Source organism: Equus przewalskii, chromosome 13 (genome assembly GCF_037783145.1).
Source record: "Equus przewalskii isolate Varuska chromosome 13, EquPr2, whole genome shotgun sequence".
Classification (NCBI taxonomy): Eukaryota; Metazoa; Chordata; class Mammalia; order Perissodactyla; family Equidae; genus Equus; species Equus przewalskii.
The window spans coordinates 57,179,354-57,201,808 of record NC_091843.1 but is presented as its reverse complement, the minus strand read 5'-3'; the positions used below and the strand labels follow the sequence as shown (position 1 = coordinate 57,201,808).

Genomic DNA, 22,455 nt, shown 5'->3' with positions numbered 1-22,455 from the left:
AACGAATCATGCTGCTTCTGTATGCTTGGCCAAGTTATGGACTTTTAGGACGTTGCTTTGATGGACACTGCCAGCTTTTTCTTCTGAATTTATTTATTCCAACTTCCATGTTTGACAAATACCATTATATTCACATTATAAATTACACTCACATTCCATGTCTACCTCCTTGAGGTCACACTCACGTCGCTGTGAGTGTTTTGGTTGCTCTCTAATGCTTCAGTGACACATTACAAGTCATCTCTTGGTTTGCTTCCCTAAGTGGCAAATCACACTGATTTAGGGTAGATCTTGCTAGTTCAACTTTGACGGTGTTCACCTTTATTAGTTCTTGGGACTCCTCACTCTCCATGTATGAAGGGACAACATTAGCTTTTCTTTTTCTCATTCTCCTGTTGCTTTTGAGGACTTTAGCTGAAAATGGAAGTATCATTTCAGTTCTATTTCTTTGAGGAAGATTTCATGGGGTAGCTGCGTTAGAGATGTCTCAGGATCATCAGGGGTGGGAATATGGGACCTTATGGTTTTGAGAAGTCCCATCAAAAAGTGCCATCATTTGGGAGTCCCTGAAGGTAGCAGGTTCTTGCAACTGTTGCCAATGGTCATATGTTAGCCTGGGAATAATCTTCATATGGTTCAGGGAAGTTCTTGAGTGTTTATATCATGAAATAATTCAAATCTTCCTATATTCTGCCCATAGTGGATATGTATCTTTAATGATTTCTTTACTTGAGGCCATTAAACTGAGCTACAAAATCCTCTAAAAAGCTGCTGCTGTAGGCTTTTCCACACTTTGCCCCTAGCCTTCCTCTCCTTTTCTCCCAGGCTTCATCTCCTGAGAGCGTCTTCCTTTGCCCAGCCTTTGTTATTGCCAACTGATTGTAAAGGTATTTCATTAACTAGCTTTGTCCACCAGATTACAGCTGTCACATTTAGCAAATATAAATACAAATAAAGATACAAATTTAGCAAATGAAAATATGCCCCCTGCAGTATTTAGGAAATAATTACGCTAAACGAAACGTTTGTTGGTTATCTGAAATTTAGGTTTAACCGGTGTCCTCTCTTTGTATCTGGCAACCTGGTTTTGGCTCTTTTTGTCATCCTGCTCCTCAATCGCCTCTCCTCCATGACTAACTGCATTTTCTGAGATCTACACTGAGCTAAGCTCAGTTATCTGGGCCTTTGGTTCCTTGGAAGAGGAACTGGACTGGTTTTGCTCATTCATGCCCTCATGTTTTGCTCTAACATTGCTGGAGAATTGTCCTGGGCAAGTAGAAACTGGTGATGCAAAGACACAGCATGAGTATGGACACACTCGCTCCTTGCCGGAAAGTCCTCACTTCACCTCACTCCCCAGAGAGCCCCAGCCTTCATCAGATAGTGTGTTTCAGCATAACAAGGCAATCCGTTGACTTAGTGCTGTACCGATTCCTCTCTTAATAGCATCCCCTTGGCTGACTAAAAAGAGCTATATAAAATAGATCGAGATTCTTCCAAAGCAAGACCATAACCAAGGAAATTTTCTTCAGAAGTATGTGGGTTTTTTTTTTTTTCTGGTGGGGAGGGTTGTTTGTTCTGTCTGCAGTGAAAGAAAATAAGCTTATTCTTTTGAAGTTCTGTGCAGTGGTCCCTAAATATTGAAAAGGTAACATCCTCTACCCCAACCAGCCTCACTGATTCAGGACTGTCCCTGTTCTGATATTCAAATTCTAGAAACACAGGAATGAGAAAAGGTATTTTATTTTTAGGAGTGAGTGCAGCATGTAAATGTGTGATTTTGTACTGTCTTTAAAACATTTTAAACAACACCATTGAGATATAATTCACATGCTTACAATTTACCCGTTTAAAGTGTAGAAGCCAATGTTTTTAGTATGTCCACAGGGTTGTGCTGCCATTGCCAAAATATAATTTTAGAACATTTTCATCACCTGAAAAGAAACCCGTATCTATTAGTAGTCACTCCCCATTCCTCCCTGCTCCCACTCCCTCTGCTCTAGCACCCACTCATTTAGTTCTGGTCTCTACAGATGTGTCTATTCTGGATATTTCATATAGATGGAATCATACACTATGTGGTCTTTTGTAACTGGCTTCTTTCACGTAGCCTGTTTTCAAGTTTCATCTATGCTGTAGTGTGTATCAGTACTTCATTTCTTTTTATGGCTGAATAATATTCCATTGTATGATTATAGCATGTTTTATTTATCCATTCATCTGTTGATGGTCACTTTTTAGTTTGTATGAATGCTACTGCTATAAACATTCATTTACAAGTTTTTGCGTGAATGTATGTTTTCACATACATTCACATAAAATTGGGTTGATACCTAGGAGTGGAATTACTGGGTCCTATAGTCACTCTATGTTTAGCTATTTGAGGAACTACTAAACTGTTCTCCAAAGTGATTCCATTGTTTTACATCCCTCCTAGTGTATGACGATTGCAGTTTCTTCACCTTTTTCCCAACCCTTAATATCGCCTTTTTATGATAGCCATCCTAGTGAAGTGAAGTAATATCTCATTGTGGTTTTGATTTACATTTCTCTGATGGCAAATGATGTTGAACATTGTTTCATGTGTTTATTGGCTATTTGTATATCTTTTTTGGAGAAGTTTCTATTCAGATCCTTTGCTTATTTTTAAGTTGGGTTGTCTTTTTATTATTGAGTTGTAAGCGTTCTTTGTGTATTCTGAATACAAATTGTTTATCAGATATATTCTTTGCAAATGTTTTCTCCTAGTCAATGGGTTGTCATTTCACTTTATTCATGTTATTATTTTCAGAATTAAAGTGTTTAATTTTGATATAGTCTAATTGATCTTCTTTTTTCTTTCGTCAGTTGTGTTTTTGGTGTTACATTTAAGAAACCATTACCTAGCTCAAAGTAACTCTTGGTTTTCTTGTAAGAGTTTCATAATTTTAGCTCTTACAATTAGATCTGTGATCAACTTTTAGTTAAATTTTGTGTATGGTGTGAGCAAGGAGCCCAATTTTTTTCTTTTGCATGTGGCTATCCAGTTCTCCCAGCAGCAAAGCCAGGAGTTTTCTTTGTGGGAAGTTTTTAAGTGACTAATTCTATCTTTTTATTCATGATTGGCCTACTAAGATTTTCTGTTTATTCTTGAGTCAGTTTTGGTAATTTGTGTCTTTCTAGCAATTTTTCCAGTTAGTCTAAGTTATCTAATTTGGTAGCATACAGTTATGCATAGTATTCCCTTATGTTCTATTTCCCTAAGGTTGGTAGTCATGTACTAGTTTTGTTCTTGATTTTGGTAATTTGCATCTACTCTCTCTTTTTGTTTATCATTCTCGCAAAAGATCTGTCAATTTTGTCGATCTTTTCAAAGAACTAACTGTTGTTTTTGTTGGTGTTCTCTATTATATTTTTATCCTCTATTTCATTTATTTTTGCTCTAATCTTTATTATCTTTGTGCTTATTTTTCTGGTTTCTTAAGATAGAAGGTAACTTTATTTATTGAGATCTTCTTTGTTAATACAGGCATTTACAACTATGAGTTTTACTCTGAGCACTGATTTAGCTCCATCCCATAAGTTTTGTTATGTTGTATTTTCATTTTCATTCATCTTAAAATATTTTCCAGTATCCTTCATGATTTCTTCTTTGACCGATTGGTTATTAGTGTGTTTGATTTCCAGATATTTGTCAATTTCCCAAATTTCCTTCAGTTACTGATTTCTAATGTAATTCCTATGTGATCTGAAAACATACATTCTATTATTTCAATTATTTTAAATTTATTGAGGTTTTATGGACTAGCATATTGTCTACTCTGGAGAATGTTCTGTGTGTGCTTGAGAAGAATGTGTGTTCTACTGGTGTTCAGTGGATGTTCTAGAGAGATTTGTTAGTTCTAGTTGGTTTATAGAATTCTTCGAGTCTTCTATTTCCTTGTTGATCTTCTGCCAGGTTGTTCTACCCATTATTGGAAGTAGGGTAATAAAGTCTCTGACTGTCATTGTTGAATTGCCTATTTCTCCCTTCAATTCTGTCCGTTCTGCTGCTTCTCCTCTTGCCCCTCTCGGTGTGGAACTTCTATCCTATGAGCGGGGACAGTGGTGATCAGGGGCCCAGTATTCTCAGCCGGCAGCACCTGGGGTAGAGCTTCCAACCCACAAGTAGCACCTGGTTGGGGGAATACAGACGCAATCCAGTTGGCCTCACCTGCCTGGAATAGAGCTGCTACAACATGGGGGCTTGTGGGAGGGGTAGATGAGAAACACCAGTAGCCTCCTCCTGGGGTGAAACTGTAGCTTCAGACTGGGAGCTGGAGGGAGAGGGAGCTCCTGTCTTCTTGTCTGTACATGCCCTGGGTAGAGCTTCTCAGGAGCTGGGGAATGAGTATAATGGGCTGGGTCATGGCTCAAATACCATAGACTCTCTTCTCACTGAGAGTTAGTAGGTTTTCGTGAAAGAATATTTCTCCATTTGCTGTATGCATTTAGGATGATTTCCAGGGAATATGAATGATTAATAATTGTTTTTTATGATTTGTATCAGTTAAATTGTTGTTTTTCTTGGGAGAGAGTCTACCTAGCTCCTTACTCTGTCCTTCCCAAAGTTCTGCTCCTTCCCCTCTTTTTTTTCTTTCTTTTGCTGAGGAAGATCCCCCCTGAGCTAACATCTGTGCCAGTCTCCCTCTATTTTGTATGTGGGTCACCATCACAGCATGGCTGCCGATGAGTGGTGTAGGTCTGTGCCTAGGAACAAAACCTGGGCTGCCAAAGCAGAGCCCACCAAACTTAACCACCTGGCCATAAGGCCAGCCTGCCCCTCTTTCTTTAAGATCCTTAAATACCATGATTTTTTGCTTCTTTCTATTTCTTCCCTCACTTTTGTTTTATTTTGATTATTTTTATAAGGAGATCCTTTCAGTATTAATAACATGAAATGGAATTGTAGAAGACGTATTCAATAAATGGTTACTTCTCTGTGGGATCGATGTCTGCCATTTCTGAGCTATTCTATGAATACAGATGGCTTCATTGATATTTATTTTGAGGTTGAGTCTGATAAAAATTGTAGATAACAGAAGATTGAATCTGCTCTGGTTCCTACATAGCATTCTGTGAGCTTCCTCAGACAGCACTTTGGGGACAAAATTTTGGAACGTTATTTAGGCAAACCATTGCATTCTTTGGTTTGCTTGTGAAGTGTCTTGTTACAAGGCATTAAATTAATGCCAAATCTGATATTAGCTCTGCTTCTTACCTGGATTTAAGACTGAAGCTAAGTTATCCCAATCCAGATATAGTATATAGCTTTATAACTGTAATAACTTACCAATTATATTTTCCCTCTAGTAGCCAATGGCCCCTATGGTCCTGGTATAATTCCAATTAAGGCAGAAATTATTTGCATGACAGAAGTGATTTCATTGGACACAGGGCTTTTCCCATATCATATATCAGTCAAGCAAAGGCCAGGCTAATTATGCCTCAGACCAAGAGGGATTCTCAAATATTTTATAAACCCCCAAATTAAAAGAACTTTCTAGGTCTTTCCTATCAATTTAGATCATTTTCTAATCCAACACTTTACCTGTATCCATATAATGACAACAGGATGGTGGTGGAGAGTAGAAACCTTACCAAGAGAAATAGCCTAATGGAGCCCCATTTCCTTTTATTCTGAGAGTTCTACAATATCATCTGAGAGTTCTTGGTATTTTATGATGATCAGTTACCACTCAAAAACATTGAAGAGTCCTAGTTTTATTAAATATCAGAGTGCTTCCTCTTTGGTATTAAAAAATCATCAATATCAGATATTATATTTCAAATAGGGAGACATTATTCACCTTTTCTATTTCATTTTCTGAGGACTCTAATTGGGTCCAAGCTTTGGAAGCATCCTTGTTTAACAGAGGAATTCCAGTTATAACAGGAAAGGAAGGCCATTATATGTTTGCCCTGCCATTCAAGGCTATTTTCTGGGTGGAAGATGCTCCGGAGCAGTGAATGAGGGAGGGACGAAAGTTTTAAGTTTTTTGGTCCCTTTGGATTTGAGTCTAATTCTCTTCTAGTATTAGACGTCTTTTACTTATTGTAAGTTAATTCTTACAACATGGTGAAACTCAGCGTCGAAAGCTCTGATCCTATGTGACAGGACAAGGTTCTAATGACCTAATGTTCCTCTTCCCATAGTCTTATCTAAGTTCCTCATTTTGCAGCTTAAGACCCAGAAAGCCCAAGTGACTTGTCTAAACCAAACAGGTCTCTTGCCTCCAAGTCCAGTGATCTTTTGAGCTCACACAGCTGCCTCCTGGGAGAGGAAACTTCCCGATGTAAAGACAGTTCTCAGTGTTCCTCACTCCTTTTCCTCTTCCCACGTTTCCTAGACTCCCTTGCTAAGTGAGGACAAGTGAAAATGAGGATGAGAGTTCACATTCTGGCTGTCTTGCCCCGGCCTACCCTGCAGCCACTTTATTTATTTTGGAATGGCAGTGTCACATTATGGTGGAGCCTCCAAAAGCCTGAGTGACTTTGGGGAGCAGACCCCTGGGCTTACCGGTTTTAGACACGTAGAATGAGAAAGACAAACTTTGATGTGTTCATCCATGGAGACTTCAGGGTCCATTTCTCACCACAGCATAACCTGCTATATCCTTATTAATATAATTTCTAAAACTCCTTAGGACAAGAGTTTGCTTCAAGCCACTGTTGCATAAAAGATTCACTTTGAAAACAATATGCTGAATTCTTTGGAAATGAAGAGAACTAAGAAGGACACAGCACCTATTCAGCCAGCTGAGGAACAGCAGGAAGAAGCAAGCTTAAATGAAGACAAAAACATGAGAGGGTTCTTCAGTTTTTTTCTTCTCATTCAATAGGCCATCTTTGCGGTTAGTAAAACGCTGTCCATCCTTGTGTATAGGTAAAATTGACTAAATTTTAGTTATAACACAGTACAAAGAGCTACAGGACATGCATTTAAACTTGAGGTTCTTTCTTTTTAAAAATATTTTTAAATGCGTTTGGGAATAGTCTGAATGAAGTCACCCAGTGTGGAAGACATCGAGGTTATTAAGTTTGCTGAACTCCTTTACAGTGGATTCTAATGACACTAAAGTATTTGCCAGTAATCTGATTTCCTTATATGCTGCACAGTCATTTTTATGTTACATTAACTTCATTTTGTATTTTTTGGATCACTCCCATGCTGCTTAGAGTGCACTGGGTTGTGGCCTAACTGCCTTATTATGCAGTATTAAGTAACCTATAAAAAAAGAATACAAGTGTGAATTAAAAGGAATGAGCCTTGGTCACTGTAGGTGGTGTGTGTAGGAGAGCAGAACAATAGAATCATCACAAATATAAAGGGAATATTAAGCAGAACACACCAATAGGATAAAGACCTTCCAGAAGATTTCTTTTTTGGAAAGAAACCCCCAAAATGGGGACTTATTTAACTCTGAATGAAATGAAGAATTAAATACAACTCGTTTAAGGATAGTCACTATTTTACATACAGTACTTCTTTGTCAATCTTTTACATCTAATTTAAAGTGTCCAGATTGTAACTGCTCTCAGCAGTATAATATAAACCATAAATGATGATACTCACAGGCTTTTAAAAAATTATTTAAGTCATTTCTTTTCAAAGTCATCTGCTTCCTACTGTAATTAGATAGGGGAGGGTGTGAACGGACGGGTTTATCCTGTTATTTTTCAAAAGTAGGATTGTTAATGTTCTAAACAGTACTAAATAGTAATTCCAACTGTAACTGTTCTTTACAGTTCTATTCAAGGAAGGACTTTAAGTCTAAAGTTCAAGAAAATTAGTGGAGTTCTTATAAATGCTAGTTAGTTGGATTTTTTCTTTCTTCTTTGTATTTTTTGTTGGTTGGTTTTCTCTTATTTTTACAAAGTAGACAGCTCTGAAAGACTTCTTAAATTCAATCTGAAACAAGAATATTCTTAATAAATTTGCTAACTTTCCTAACCAAGATACCTGTTTCTGTGACTTCAGCTATCAGCTCCAAATACGTGAACTTCCATGTCTCCTTAAGACTTTGTCCCTTCTTCCAGGATTAGTTCCTAATCTCCAGCCTCCCTGTGAATATTTCCGTTTGGGTGTTAAGTTCCACTTAAATACCATGTGTCTGAAACCAAATTCCATCTTCCTTGGTGGAATTATTGTCTGCACCCTCCTCCCCCTTTTAATCATTATAGGAGTTTTTTCTTATCCTTGAAAGAAAGGCAAACAGGAACATTCCTAATACACTGTGTTTGTCTCGGAATGACTTTCAGGAACATTAAGTCTGCTTGTGTTTACCTCTTGAGGACAGTTTTAGCAAAGAAAACATCAGATACTTTCTTAAATGATATTTATCTCCCCACTGATACCCAATGCACCAAAGTTACCCAGCCCAGCCATTTACATGCTGAGAGGCATGTTAGAACAGAATGGGGGTGTCTTGTCACAAAGAATCAAAGTGATAGCAAATTCAGTCATTAAACTAAAAGCCCCATCTCAGTCACAAGTGATCTAAATATGCATAAAGCCCTGAAGAGGCTGATGTGTAGGCAGTGCATGTCAGAACTAAATTGCACAATGGGAATTTAGGAACTAGTCTGGGACTGGCACTGGATTCCAGGCCTTTTGATGCTGCTTATTAAGTCTGTATAGATTAGCAGTACCAACATCACACCATGGGCTCAGAGATTAGAACAAAAATAAGAATAATTCACATTTTGTTGGTAAGATAAGACGTACACAATTCTCTCTATCTATGACAGAAAACCAACCATAGATGCAAATCAGTGCTGCTATACATTCAAAGTTTCTTACTTCATCTGGCTCCTCAAATCTTACTGAATATGTATCTGCGTCAACTCTCTCCCCTAACTGTAGGGGTAAACAGTCCAAACTCTTGTTCCTGTCTTAAGTCTCCTCCTGTCCTCACTCTCAGTGGAAGATGTTACTTTTAACTTCATGGAGAGAATAAAGACCACTAAGTGATAATTCCCTTAAATCTCAACTTTCCATCCTTCCTATTCTGACTTCTTGCACTCCTGTTTTAAAAGCATGAGGACAGTGTCTAAGGCCAGATCTGCTACGTGACTCTGAAGTGTGTTGATAACCTGTCCACCTCTCTAGAACAGTACATCTCAACACTGACTGCACATTGGAATGAGCTGGCATGCTTTTACTAAACTGATGCTCAAGCCCGACCTCCAGCCAATGAAGTCAGACTGTCTGAGGGTGAAGTTCATGTATCAGTACTTCTAGAGGTTCCCAAAGTCATGCTATGAGCAGCCAGGCTTACAACCAGTCCTTCGCCTAAAAGTCCACAAGGGCAGGCATCTTGTGTGTGTTGAAAACCATTCCACTCAACTGCAGAGCACCTCTACATCAAGTAATAAAGAGGATATGATGCTTTTCTTCACATACATACCATTGTTACACTTGCGTGAATTTTACTATTCATATAACCAAGGTGAAAACAATCACCTATAATGCAATGGTAATTTTTAAATTTAAATTCAAGAGGAGCATTCAAATACCCATCAAACAAAATTGTAGTGATTAGTGGTGGTGAGAAGAGAAGCACAAAAATGTGGACAGTTTGTGCCTCAATTATTAGAATTGATATGTTCACTGTTTCTCAAGTATATACTTGACCTCAGCAGTTTTAACCATTTCTCAATTAGAAAACTAGCCACTCAGTGCTTTGTTTACTGAAGGTGGGAGGCTCTTTGCTCTGGAAAAACTGTGTAACACCTTAAACATTAGTGATTGGTACACTAAAAGACAACTTTATTGAGAGTGTTATTTCTTCTGTAGAGAGAAAAAAATTTCACAAGGCATATTTCTATCCTTACCACTTGTATATATGCCTGGACCTCTAACTGTGCTCATTACTCTTACATATTGATAACTCCATTCGTAGTTGGTTTCATGAACTACCCAACATTTATATTCAATTCTGTTGAAATTTTACTAAAATAAGTATTAAAGTATTTTATATTAAATAAAGTATGAAATACTTCTATTAAAAATTACACATATTTTATTGTTATATTAAATATATAAAACATTAAATATCTATCTTATACTTAATATGATAATCGTATCAAGTGTAATGCTGATCGAGAGAAAAATTCAGTCAAACCATTTCTTAAAAATTTTTGTCAGCTCTTGTTTCCATTTAAATGCTAATTGTGCTTATTTTATTCTACATGTACAATAGAATATTATTCAGCCATAAAAAGGAATGAAGTACTCATACCTGCTATAACATTGTTAAACCTTGAAAACATTGTGCTGAGTGAAAGAAACCAGTCACAAAAGACTATATAGTGCATAATTCCATTTATGTGAAATGCTCATAACAGGCGAAGCTAAAGAGACAGAAAATAGTGGTTGCCTAGGGCTGGAGGAGTTGGGAGGAAATGAGTAGTGACTGATAATGGGGACAGAGTTTCTTTTTGTAGTGATGAAAATGTTCTAAAATTGATTGCAGTGATGGTTGAACAATCTTGTGAATATACTAAAAGCCATTGAACTGTAAACTTTAAATGGATGAATTGTATGTGCAGTATATCTCAAAGCTGTTATAAAAAATTTTACTAAAAAAAGAAAATATGAATCACATTTCATCTTCAGTCTACCTGAACTTCTAGTATAAAGGCTGAATAGAACTTCGATGAACATGCAAAGGCTGAAGGTATATTGCTATCATGAGGTCTTCCTGAAGAATTTACTAGACAATGGGCTTCAGAAGACCAAAATGATTAGAGAGATGTCAATGTAAGGACAGGAGGTAAGCATTAAATATATATTTACCTGTATTAGCAAGACTAAACCATTGTTATAAATAGGATGTTCATATATCCAATTTGCCAGTACATTCTGGTGATACCTCTTGTCTTTGCCTAGTTAATAGTGGCCCCCTTCACTCTCAAAACTTTTCTGACTTAGTAAAGTATATGAATGTCCTCAAGTTATGAGAGCTAGTAGCATATGTAAAGGCTATATGCTCTAACAATGCAGATATAATATAACTGATTAACAGTGGGGGAAGAATTGGGTAAGTTTAAAAAAATCAGTATGGCCTAATTGCCTTTGAAGTGTTGCTGAAAGTCAAAGGATATTCCTGTAAGTTAGATGCTGGGCGAGAGAAGGATGGAGAAGAAGAGGTTATTAACTAATTTGAGACTAGGAAGACAATAGAAAATTTACGAATGTTTGAGTCTTCTGGCTCTCAAGGCCATCAGAAATTCCTTTGTCTCCCCCACCCCATACATTTCATTCCACAACGTTGTTGATAAAATTCAGGTCTTGCTATTTCAGTGGTTCTTCCCCACCCACTCGTATTTCTCATATTTCATGATATCAGGGGATATATTGTCACCAAGTTTTGTTTTGGGTGTTGTCCATTAGTTTTTGTTTAATTTATCCTATTTGCTTTGTCTTTAAGGGTAATTCAGGGAGATTTAAAATCTATGTTGCAGTCTCCACCTTCTTCCCAGAGTGCCCCAGATACCACATCTCCCTCTTTCTTGGTTTGCTTCTTTTTTTGTTAGGTGACACATCCTCCAGTAAATCACCAAGAAAGAGTTTACGAGAGGTGGTGGTTCTGTTTTGTAATTTGCATTCCTGAAATGTCTTTATTTTATCCTCACATTTAGTTGACAGTGTGGCTAAGTAGAGCATTCTGGTTAAAAATTCATTTGCTTCAAAATGTTGAAAGCATTTCTTTTTAGCTCCCAGCATTTTTGTTATTGTTATGATTTTCAATTCATGGTACATCATTTGTGTAACTATTGCTGTTGGTCTTGCTGTTCTCTGAAAGTCTTAATGATTTCTTTTGTTTCCACTGTTCTGAAACTGCACCATGTTGTGTCTCAATATAAGGTTATCTTCAGTCATCATGCTGGGGACTTAACAGGCCTTTTCATTTCATTCTGGGAAATGTCCTTGTATTACTTCTTCAAATTTGCTTCCTTTCAATGAGTTCTGCTATTCTTCCTCAGACACCTGTTAGTCAGATATTGGCTCTTCTAGATTAATCTTCTAATTCTAATTTTCCCCCTATTTTTCATAACTTTTATGTTTTTTCTGTCCTATAAAAGATTACCTTATCTTCCAACACTTTTGATTTTTAAATGTTCTATCATCATCTTTTTGGTTTCTAAGGACTATTTCTTGTAGCATACTGTTTTAGCTTAATGGGTGTGTTAAAATTAAGTACAAAATGGAGACCGGACTTGAGAATTCACTGAGCAGACAAAGCCTTTTAAGCCATATAAGCAAAGCTAAATCTAGCTAATTTCATGAATGTAAGTGAAACTTAACTTAGGTCATTTCTTGTAAATGCCTCTCATGGTCAAAAGAAACTTAAGTCATCTTCCTAAAATTGGGATGAGATAATCACTTTTAACCAATCTCCTGCTGTCTGGAAACCCCCACTGTAATAACCGATCATTGTTAAGATTAAACAACTTTCTCATTTTCACTTTGTAAGCCATCCTGTAACATCAGGCCCCTGAGCTTCATATCAGTTTTAAATTTGAAAGCTCCCAGTTCATGAACTGTTCTTATATGCACAATAAACTCTCACTAAATACTATTGATTGTCTTGCTGGTTTTAATTTTACTTATTTCTGGGCCTTTGACAGGTATAAGCATATCTCTTTTCTTGCCAAGGATATTAATTAGGACTATTTTTGAAGTCTTCTCTGGTAGCTTTGGTTGTTTTGTCTCTTTGAAATTTTGTTTCCACCATGTTCTTTTTTTAACATTTGTCTGTCTTGGTATCATTCATATTGGATGCTTTATTTCAGTGTCTTTGGGCCTTTGATGTTTGTTCTTATTTAAGCAGGAGGTACTAAGAAGCTCATTGGAAATTTTATTGATTACTGAGCCACACAGCAGCATGATAATGTGAAACGTGGCCCTCCATGGTCGGAATATTCAAGTATTGCTTCGTAAGTCAACAAGTTTCATTACAGAGAAATCCTTTGCCCTCTCCCTCGGGAACGTAAGACTGCCAGGCTTCCAGGAGCCAAGTAGGAAGAGATGTTGGGACTCTCACCATATAAATGTACACTTCCACTTAATCTCCTTGTTTTCAGCATTACAACCTCTACTTGTGCATGTCACTGTTTAATGTCAAGTTCAGAGTCCCTCTGGTTCAATCTTTCCAGACTTCCAGTCTTCTGACAGAACAGGGGGGTGAATTAGTGTCTAATTGCTTCTTACACAAACACTCATCTGCCTTCCGAGATTCTTTGTTCCTCCCATTTCTCAGTCTTTTCAGTTTCCTGAAGTATAGACTGGCTTGCTTTTTATATTCCCCCATTGTCCACATTTTGCTTGCAGCTTTCTCTAACCAGTTACCAGTTAACAATCTGCTTTCTGGCTTGCAAATATTTGTTGGCATTTCTTGTCTGTACAAACTACTTCACAAGAAATAGTTCAAATTGATAGCTTCAAACAAGACATCAAGCCCTAACAATCCTCACGTTTACTGAGTGCTTCCCCAGACTTTTCTTGTGCTAAGTGCTTTATATGCATTATCTAATTTCATCTTCACAAGGGCCCTGTGAGAGAAGCACTATTTCTATCTCCAGTTTACAGATGAGAGAGCTGAGTGGTAGAACGTTCACACAGAAAGTAAGGGAAAGTCCTAAATAAGTAGTGTCAGAACCCTAGACCAAGGGTCAGCAAACATTTCTTATAAAGGGGTAGTTAGTAAATATTTTAAGCTTTGTATGCCACATGGTTTCTGTTGCAATTATTCAACTTTGCCGTTGTAGCATGAAAACGGCCATAGAAAATGTGTAAAGAATGAGTGTGGCTGTATTCTAATAAAACTGGTACCAAAATAGATGATGGGCTGAATTTGGCCTCTGGGCCATAGTGTGTCCATCCCTGCCTTAGATAATTTAAAAAAGTAGAAATAATGAATACCTGGTAATGATGTCAAGTTATGCTCCATCCAGAAAGATTATTACACTCTTGCTAAAGAGTCAACAATTGTAGAGGCATTTAAAGGCTTCAAATGAGATAGTCAGGTGTAGGAACTTGACTAAACGGAGGAGGAAGTTGACAGAAGTAAGGGCAGATACTCTGGCACTGGTGAAGAGGCGGAGGATTCCCCGTAACTTCTGGAGCTTCTTCCTGTGCTCATCACTGTGTTCCTTTGGGGGTCAGTGGCTCCCCAGATGGGTCAGATGCTTGCTTGCAAAGAATGAATAATGAAAATAAACTAATGGTACCAAAATCAATAGTCGTAGTTTAGACAAGGTGAAGCTGCAACCTGAGTGCCTTTCAGTCCTCCAGCAGCTTATAAAAAACCCCACAACTTTCTCTGAGGGAAAAATTTAAAAGCAACCTCAGTGTTAAAAGGAGTAATTCAGCAAACTCATCAACAACTAATTTTTATGTTACAGCCACACAGTTTTGGTAACAAGAAACAGATGGTATCATGAGTTCCAAATGAATAATACCAGACGCTCGCTCTCTCATATTATTCATTTGGAACCAAGATCAGAGGAAAGGTTTACTTATCACCTCCACATAACCAAGGGCTTAGGAAGGAGGAGAATGTTCTGGTTTGGTGACAGAAAGATTTTGCTTTGCCAGGAGCATAACTTGAATATACTTAACGAAATATTTCAGGTTTTCAAAAGACTTGACTCACAGTTTATCTCTGCATTGTATAGGAAGCCAGCAAGGTAGCAATCATTTAAGGTTTTATTCCTGCTAGAGTGTAGACTTGTCAGCTGTAACCAGGATCTGAGGCTCAGGATGGGATCTATAATCGCTTTTGATCTTCTCTGCCACAGTGAATAGGAACAAAATTTCTAAAGGGTGATTTTAAAGTGGAAAACGTACTTTATATTCTGCTGGGAGAGAGAAACTGGGAGCTAGATAAAGAATAGCAAAAGAGAGTTACTCTTCTTCACTGTGAAACATTTCTTATGCTCAATAACACAAAACCCTTTCAGTGTGATTACAGACTAAAACTCTAAAGCAGGAAAGGATCATTCTGTCTCTAGGCTTTGAAAAATAGTCAAGTGTAGTCACTACAGTTAAATCAGTAACTCAGATTAGAACCCAAGACACAAAACTGTTACAAGTCAGGCCTCCTTGAGCCATTCTGCACACTCAAATTTCCACCATGTGTTTCTGCACATAGTTCTTCTGGGAAGAAAAATATTGCAAGGATGGATTGTTCTCTCATCACCAACCGAAAGTCATCTGTAGCCTTCACATATTTGGAAACTAGCTCTGTAAACAAGTTTAGAAGTTCTTTTTGCATCTTACGTTAGAAAGTGGATGTAAGTTTCCCCTGGGACATTTCTGTTTGGGCCAAAATTTTTCAGCAGTTTTTATTACTAAGAATAAGTACTGAGTACTAGAATAAGACTAAGAAATAAACAAGTTTTAGGGCTCCACCACCTGGAATTGGAAGCATTTTTATTTTTTTATTAACTGGCCTGCTATCCAAACTATACTCAGGGACAAAGGTAGCATTTGGTTCTTTTGAATTCTAGTGCAGAATTCATTTATTTTATTGAAAAGAAGGTTAAATTTGGTCCGATGAATTTACTTCAACTGGGAGTCACCTCTCTGTCTATGCTTTTCAAATGTTCTTAATTTTGTGACTCAATTTTTTCAACCAATAACTTCCCATTTCTCTCTTCATTCTAACATTATTATACCAAGAAAATAAATAGTTTGGAATTTTAACAATGTGAGAAAAAATGAAAGTAACTTTTTCCCTCAGTTTTGGTATTTGCGTTGGGCTAACATAGAAGGTGATTGACCATTAGCACAGAGCTCTGTAACCAGTGACAGTTATGGATACTAAATCGATTTAACTCAGTTATAAACACTTTGGGAAAACTTAGGTTGGTGGATCTCAAAGTATCCCTAAAGCCAGTATGTGTGGACTTCCTAGGACAGCGTATCTCAAAGGAATCAGAATCATCTGAAGTTCTAATGTAAAAGACAAATTCCTGAGCTTCATTTGACGTTTGTTTAAATAAAATCATTGGGATGGTATCAATAGATGCAGAAAAAGCATTTGACAGAATCCAACACCCATTTATACTAAAGCTCTCAATAAAGTAGGAATAGAGGAAAACCTCCTCAACTTGATAAAAACTACCTACAAAAATCTATTGCTAATATCATACTTAATGATAATAAACTTGAAGCTTTTTCACTAAGATCAGGCACAAACAAGGATGTCCCCTCTCACTGCTGATTTTCAACGTTGTGCTGGAAGTCCAAGCTAATGCAATAAGAAAAGAAAGGGAGATAAAAGGTATATGGATTGGTAAGGAAGAAATAAAGTGGTTCACATATGACATGATTATCTATGTAGAAAGTCTGAAAGCATTAACAAAAAAATTCCTGGAATTAATAATCAATTATAGCAAGGTCGCAGAATACAAGGTTCACGTACAAAAGTAAATTTCTTTCCTATATACCAGCAGTGAACAAGTGGAATTTGAAATTAAAAACACAATACTAAATATTAGCACCCCCAAAAATTAAATACTTAGGTATAAATCTAACAAAATATGTGTAAGATCTGTATGAAGAAAACTACAAAACTCTGATGAAAGAAATCAAAGAATAAATGGAGAGGTAGTCCATTTCATGGAAAGAAAAACTCAACATTATCAAGATGTCAATTCTTCCCAGCTTGATCTATAGATTCAATGCAATCCTAATCAAAATCCCAGCAAGTTATTTTGTGGATTGAAAAACTTACTCTAAAGTGTATATGGAGAGGCAAAAGACCCAGAATAGCCACCACAATATTGAAGGAGAAGAACAAAGTTGGAAAACCGACACTACCCAGCCTCAAGACTTACTATAGCGCTATAGTGATTACCACAGTGTGGTAGTGGTGAAAGAATAGACAAAGAGATCAATGGAACATAATAGAAAGCCCAGACATAGCCCCACATAAATATAGTCAACTGGTCTTTGATAAAAGAGCAAAGGAAATGCAATGGAGCAAAGATAGTTCTTTTCAACAAATGGTGCTGGAACAACTGGACATCCACATACAAAAAAAAATGCATGTAGACACAGTCCTTACACCTTTCGGAAAAATTAACTCAAAATGGATCACAGATGTAGCTGTAAAATGCAAAACTACGGCACTCCTAGAGGAAAAGAGGAGAAAATCTAGATGACCTTGAATTTAGTGATGACTTTATAGATATAACACCAAAGGCACAATCCATGAAGAAAGAATTGATAAGCTGGACTTCATTGAAATTAAAAATTTCTGCTCTGTGAAAGACACTGTCAAGAGAATGACAAATAAGCCACAGACTTGGAGAAAATATTTGCAAAGGACATGTCTGATAAATGACTGTTATCCAAAATATACAAAGAATTCTTAAAACCTAGCAATAAGGAAAAACCAGCCTCCTTAAAAAATGGGCCAAAGACCTTAAGAGACACCTCACCAAATAAGATAAACAGATGACAAATAAGTATGTGAAAAGATGCTTCATGCCATAGGTCATCAGGGAAACGTAAATTAAAACAATAAGATACTATTACACCCGTGTTAGAATGGTCAACGCCTGCAACACTGACAACACCAAAAGCTGACAAGGATATAGAAAAACAGGAATTCTCATTCATTGCTGGTGGGAATGCAAAATAGTCCAGCCGCTTTGGAAAACACTTGGATATTTTCTTACAAAAGAAGGCATACACTTACCATGTCATCCAGCAATCGCACTTCTTGATATTTATCCAAAGGATTTGAAAACTTATATCTGCACGAAAACCTGCACACAGATGTTTATAACAGCATTTTCATAATTGGCCAAATTTGGAAGCAACCGTAAGTGTCCTTCCAAGGTGAGTGGACAAATAAATTGTGGTACATACAATGGAATGTTATTTACTGCTAAAAAAAAAAAAAACCTATCAAGTCATGAAAAGACATGGAGGAAGCTTAAAGGCATATTACTAAGTGAAAGAAGCCAGCCTGAGAAGGCTACATACTATATGATTCCAACTATATAACATTCTGGAAAAGGCAAAACTATGGAAACAGTAAAAAGATCAGTGGTTGCCAGGGGTTACAGGGGAGAAAGAGATGAATAAGGCAGAGCACAGGAGATTTTTAGGGCAGTGAAACTAATCTGTATGATTATATAGTGGTGAATATACATCATTATACATTTGTCAAGACCTATAGAATGAACGACACCAAGAGTGAATCCTAATATAAATTATGGACTTCGGGTGATAATGCTGTCTCAATGCAACTTCACCAAATGTAACAAAAGTACCACTCTTGTGGGGCTGTTGATAATCGGGGAAGCTATGCATGTGTGGGGACAGGTGGTGTATAGGAAATCTCTGTACCTTCCGCTCAATTTTACTGTGAACCTAAAACTGCTCTAAAAAGAATCTATTTTAAAAAATCAGGGCAAAAAGTACTGGGATGGCATCCATAAATAGACTATGTCAGGGGTTGGCAAACGTTTTCTGTAAGGGTCCAAATAGTAAATATTTTAGGTTTTGCAGGCCGCTTGTGGTCTCTATTGTACATAATTCTTTGTTTTGCTTTTTTTTTTTTTACAATTGTTTAAAAGTGTAAAAACAACTTTCAGCCCACAGTCCTTAAAAAAAGAGGTGGCAGGTCACATTATGTCCGCAAGTCGTAGTTTGCTGATCTCTGAACCGTGTAATTAGAAACATTGGTCTTTCAGAAACAGTTCTGAATGCTAACCATGCAAATCAGACCGGTAAAATATTTTTGAGCACCTCCTGGTTTAACAAATAATACATTAGAAATGCATATTCTAACTAAAATGGCATTGCTAATTGATGCATTGTCCACCTCCCTAACATCCCTAAACATAGCAGTGCTGCACAAAATATTTTAAAATATATATTTAAAGTATCTAGATGGTACATCACTGTGACAGGGAGCAAAAGGAGAGAGGAGAAAAGTCTGAAACCCAAGAAGAGGAAAACAAAACTTCATGAAATGTGGCCAACAAACTTAGTAAACAAGTGAATTATCATTCAAAGAAATAGAAATACTAAGATAACTTTCCAAAACAGATTTTTAAAATATTTATTTTTAAAATCTTAAAAGGGACACAGGAATAAGTAAGATTTATAAAAGAAGAAAAAGGAATCATGAAATACAAATGGACGGACGTGACTGAAGAACAGGGAAAATGAAAAAGAACCAACTAGGGATCCTGGAATTAAAAATTACGGTCATTTTATAATTAACATGTGAACATAACTAAAGAGAGAATTAATAAATTGGAAGGCCCGGAACAAAACACTAGGAGTTTTTTAAAAAAGTGAAAGCAAAGTTAAAAAGACCCAGATCAGAAAATAGGTTGAGAAGTTAGATCATATGCCTAATACATGTTCTAAAAATAAGAAATAAAACAATGGGAAAGAGGCCAGATTTGAGGAAATGAGAGAGTATCTTCTGGATTGGAGAAAGACATAGATTCTCAGATAGATAGAGACCCAAGTGGTGAATATGAGAAATAAAAATTCAATCCTGTATGCGTCATGGTGAGACCACCACCCTATGTGACACTTCTGTGTGAAAGAGAAAACAGTATCCTCTGGGAGGTGCTGTCCTTTAATTTCGTGACTTGTGTCAGTAGCCCATAGCCTAGTTTTCAGCTCCCTTAGCCATATTCCTTTATACAGGGCAAGAATTATAGGACTATACATGGTGTGGCCATATGTGAAAAATAAGAGAAGCTAATTAAAAATTGTCTTACAGATTTCCTACAAGGTAGCAACAATTATGCTGACTGTAGTTTGTGTGTGATAATAGGTGCTAAAAGGCAGTAGAATAAAATCTTTAAATGATGAGGAAAAAGGATTCACGACCTGAGGTTCTATACAGCACTAAATTATCGTCCAAGAATAAGGATGAAATAAAGTTTTGGAGAAACAAACTCTAATAAAATTTACTTCTTACAGATTATTGCTGAGAGAACTACAAAAGGATGGACTCCGGTAAGAGGAAAATTGAATCTAAGGAATGGAGTGGGATATAAGCAATAGCGGTGAGTAAAAACAGCAAAATATGTGCATTTAATTCTAATATAAAACATGGAGATTTCATTGAAAAAAATGGTGAAGTTAGGTTCAGCTGAACTCTCCTCTCTGCCTATGGGTTCAACTATTTTCAATATAGTGACTCACTCTTTTTCAACCATTAGCTCCCTGTTTCTCTCACTAGCTGACTGCCACTACACTATGAAAAGATTAACAGTTGGAATTTCAATAATATGAGGGGGAAAAAACCCAAAAGTAACTGTTTGCTTGTCTTTCTAACCCCTGGGCAGGCTCACCCAGTGCTTAGAAAATTGCCTACCACATAAAAGTTCCACAAAAAGTATTCCTTGAGTGAATAATTGTATTCTTATTTAAATTTTAAGAATAGTTTCCAAAGACAGACAGATTTTTGGTAGGATTAGGTATCAGCACAGAGATTCACATCCTTGGTTTGTTTTTATCAAAAGACAGTGATAAAAATGAAGCTGTAATTAAATGTCTACATTTTATGAACTTATGGCAAGCTTTGAAGAATAATTTTTGGGGACTTAGTCTTCTGTAAAGTTCTCTTATAGGTCCTTGAATAAATTAATCTTTGGTTAAAAAAAATTACTTCTTGGTTTTCTTTTTGGATGACAACAAACAAATGGTTCTTGGTTGGAGAGGAGAAACATATATTGAAAGATAAAGTTCTTAATGAAGAGTATGTCACCCAGTTATTTTTATATGAAACAGACAGACGTAAGTGTCTCACCTTCAGCCTAGAAGCAATTTCTGTGTCCAGGATGCCTTGCTGCCCTGGTATTTATTTGGGGCAATCTCAAACGTGGCCTGGCAGCTCCTACCTGGTGGTAAAATCCTCAGCTTGGCTGAGTGACGGTCCTTCTCTAACAGTTAATGCTTCACATCCGGCTTGCCAGTCAGTAGTTTGGTACATTTAGGGTACCAGCATTAATAGTCAAGGTCCCTCAGTTAATTTTCTGATTACCTTAGAAAGGCATTTTTTTTTCTATATTCTCATGGCTTCCAAGACTGAGTGAGACATTAATGTTAAAAGTCAGTCTTCTCATGAAGAAGGTCATCGTGGTCCTCGTCTCAGTGTGTATTTAGTTGGTACTTCTGGGCAAGTCAGCTATGAAAAAGTCCAGGTCTGTGTATGTTGTGTTATTGTTTCATATGGAGTTTTGGATTATTAAAACTGGTTATGTGGCTACCTGCTGAGTGTGAGCTGCCACCAAGAGTATATATTTGGACTCAAATATTTAACCACTTAGAGCAGGAGAATGAAAGCCCAGGCTCATAATCCATATTGAGGTCTCTCCTGCTTCCATGCTTTCTATGTTTCTGATTCCTAACAGGCAGTTAGCATCCACTAATTTTCTACAAAAATAAAACATAAACCTAATAAATGCCTAATCAGTTTTTGTCCTCTTTTGCTACATTTTTAAAAGAAGATATGTGATTTTCATCGAGTTAAAGAAATATGAATACCTGGATACAATTATACTTCAATTAATAGCATCCATCATTTGACATTAACGCTTCTCCAGGCTTGGATAGAAAATTAACCCATGATCAGACTACTGCAATGAAAAGATTTCCAAAGACGTACAATGAGGATTCTGGTGCTTTGGGGCTTCAGAAAAATTGTTTGGAGAAAAATCTCAGGGAAGTGCTTTGATTTACCCTTTCAAAGCCTTGTTGAACTAACTGCTTTGAAATTATGAGAGGGGACCATGTACATTTTTCTTTAACCATATTTTAAAATGTTTCAATAAAATATGTAAATAGCATATAATATTTTTCACATGTAATATAATTCACAGTCATTTGACAGTAAGACTGAATCTCACTGGGCGCTTGAGGACAGCTGTGACAGGTAGGGGCATATATTATTCTGAGTCCACTTTGGAGATAGAAATCACAACAATTTTAACAGGAGAATTTCATATAAAGAATTGTCATCCAGGAATTGGACATCTGAAAAAGGGAACACTAAAGTTTCACAGAGCATCCCTAAGGCTGATAGGATAGAGAGAAGAGGTTAGGATTATCAGACTTTAAGCTTGGCTGAGGAACTCAGAGCTCAGGTTCGGACTTCTGAGGAGGGAATGTCGCTGAGCTGTGTTGGTGCCTCAGGAATGCCACAGAAGTACTGCGTGGGACTGGGAGCCCAATCTTGAGGAGGGGACACCAGTTGGCTGTAGCTGCGGCCTGTGAGGAGCCACAATGATGCTGGATTTGCCATTGTTGGGAAAAAAATGCAATTGGAATCAACTACTGGGATAACTAGCTGCTGCCAGGGTGCGTCCTTATTGGCTGATGCTGAGAGCAACAGGAATCAAAACAGGAGCAGGACACAACCTCGAAGGAGAATATCCCTCTCT

At 37.0% G+C, this 22,455-nt stretch overlaps 1 protein-coding gene across 3 annotated transcripts in view; it reads left to right on the top strand.

The window, feature by feature from the left end:
* KCNN2 (potassium calcium-activated channel subfamily N member 2) overlaps window positions 1–22,455 on the top strand; it is a 405,489-nt gene that overhangs the window by 123,385 nt on the left and 259,649 nt on the right. For 2 of the 3 annotated variants that reach the window (XM_070569539.1, XM_070569537.1), the window contains exon 2: window positions 19,991–20,076. The gene's annotated coding sequence lies outside the window, so the exon portion shown is untranslated. Of the gene's footprint in view, window positions 1–12,857; window positions 12,964–19,990; window positions 20,077–22,455 lie in introns of those variants that run through there. The other variant, XM_070569538.1, reaches the window with a different exon arrangement.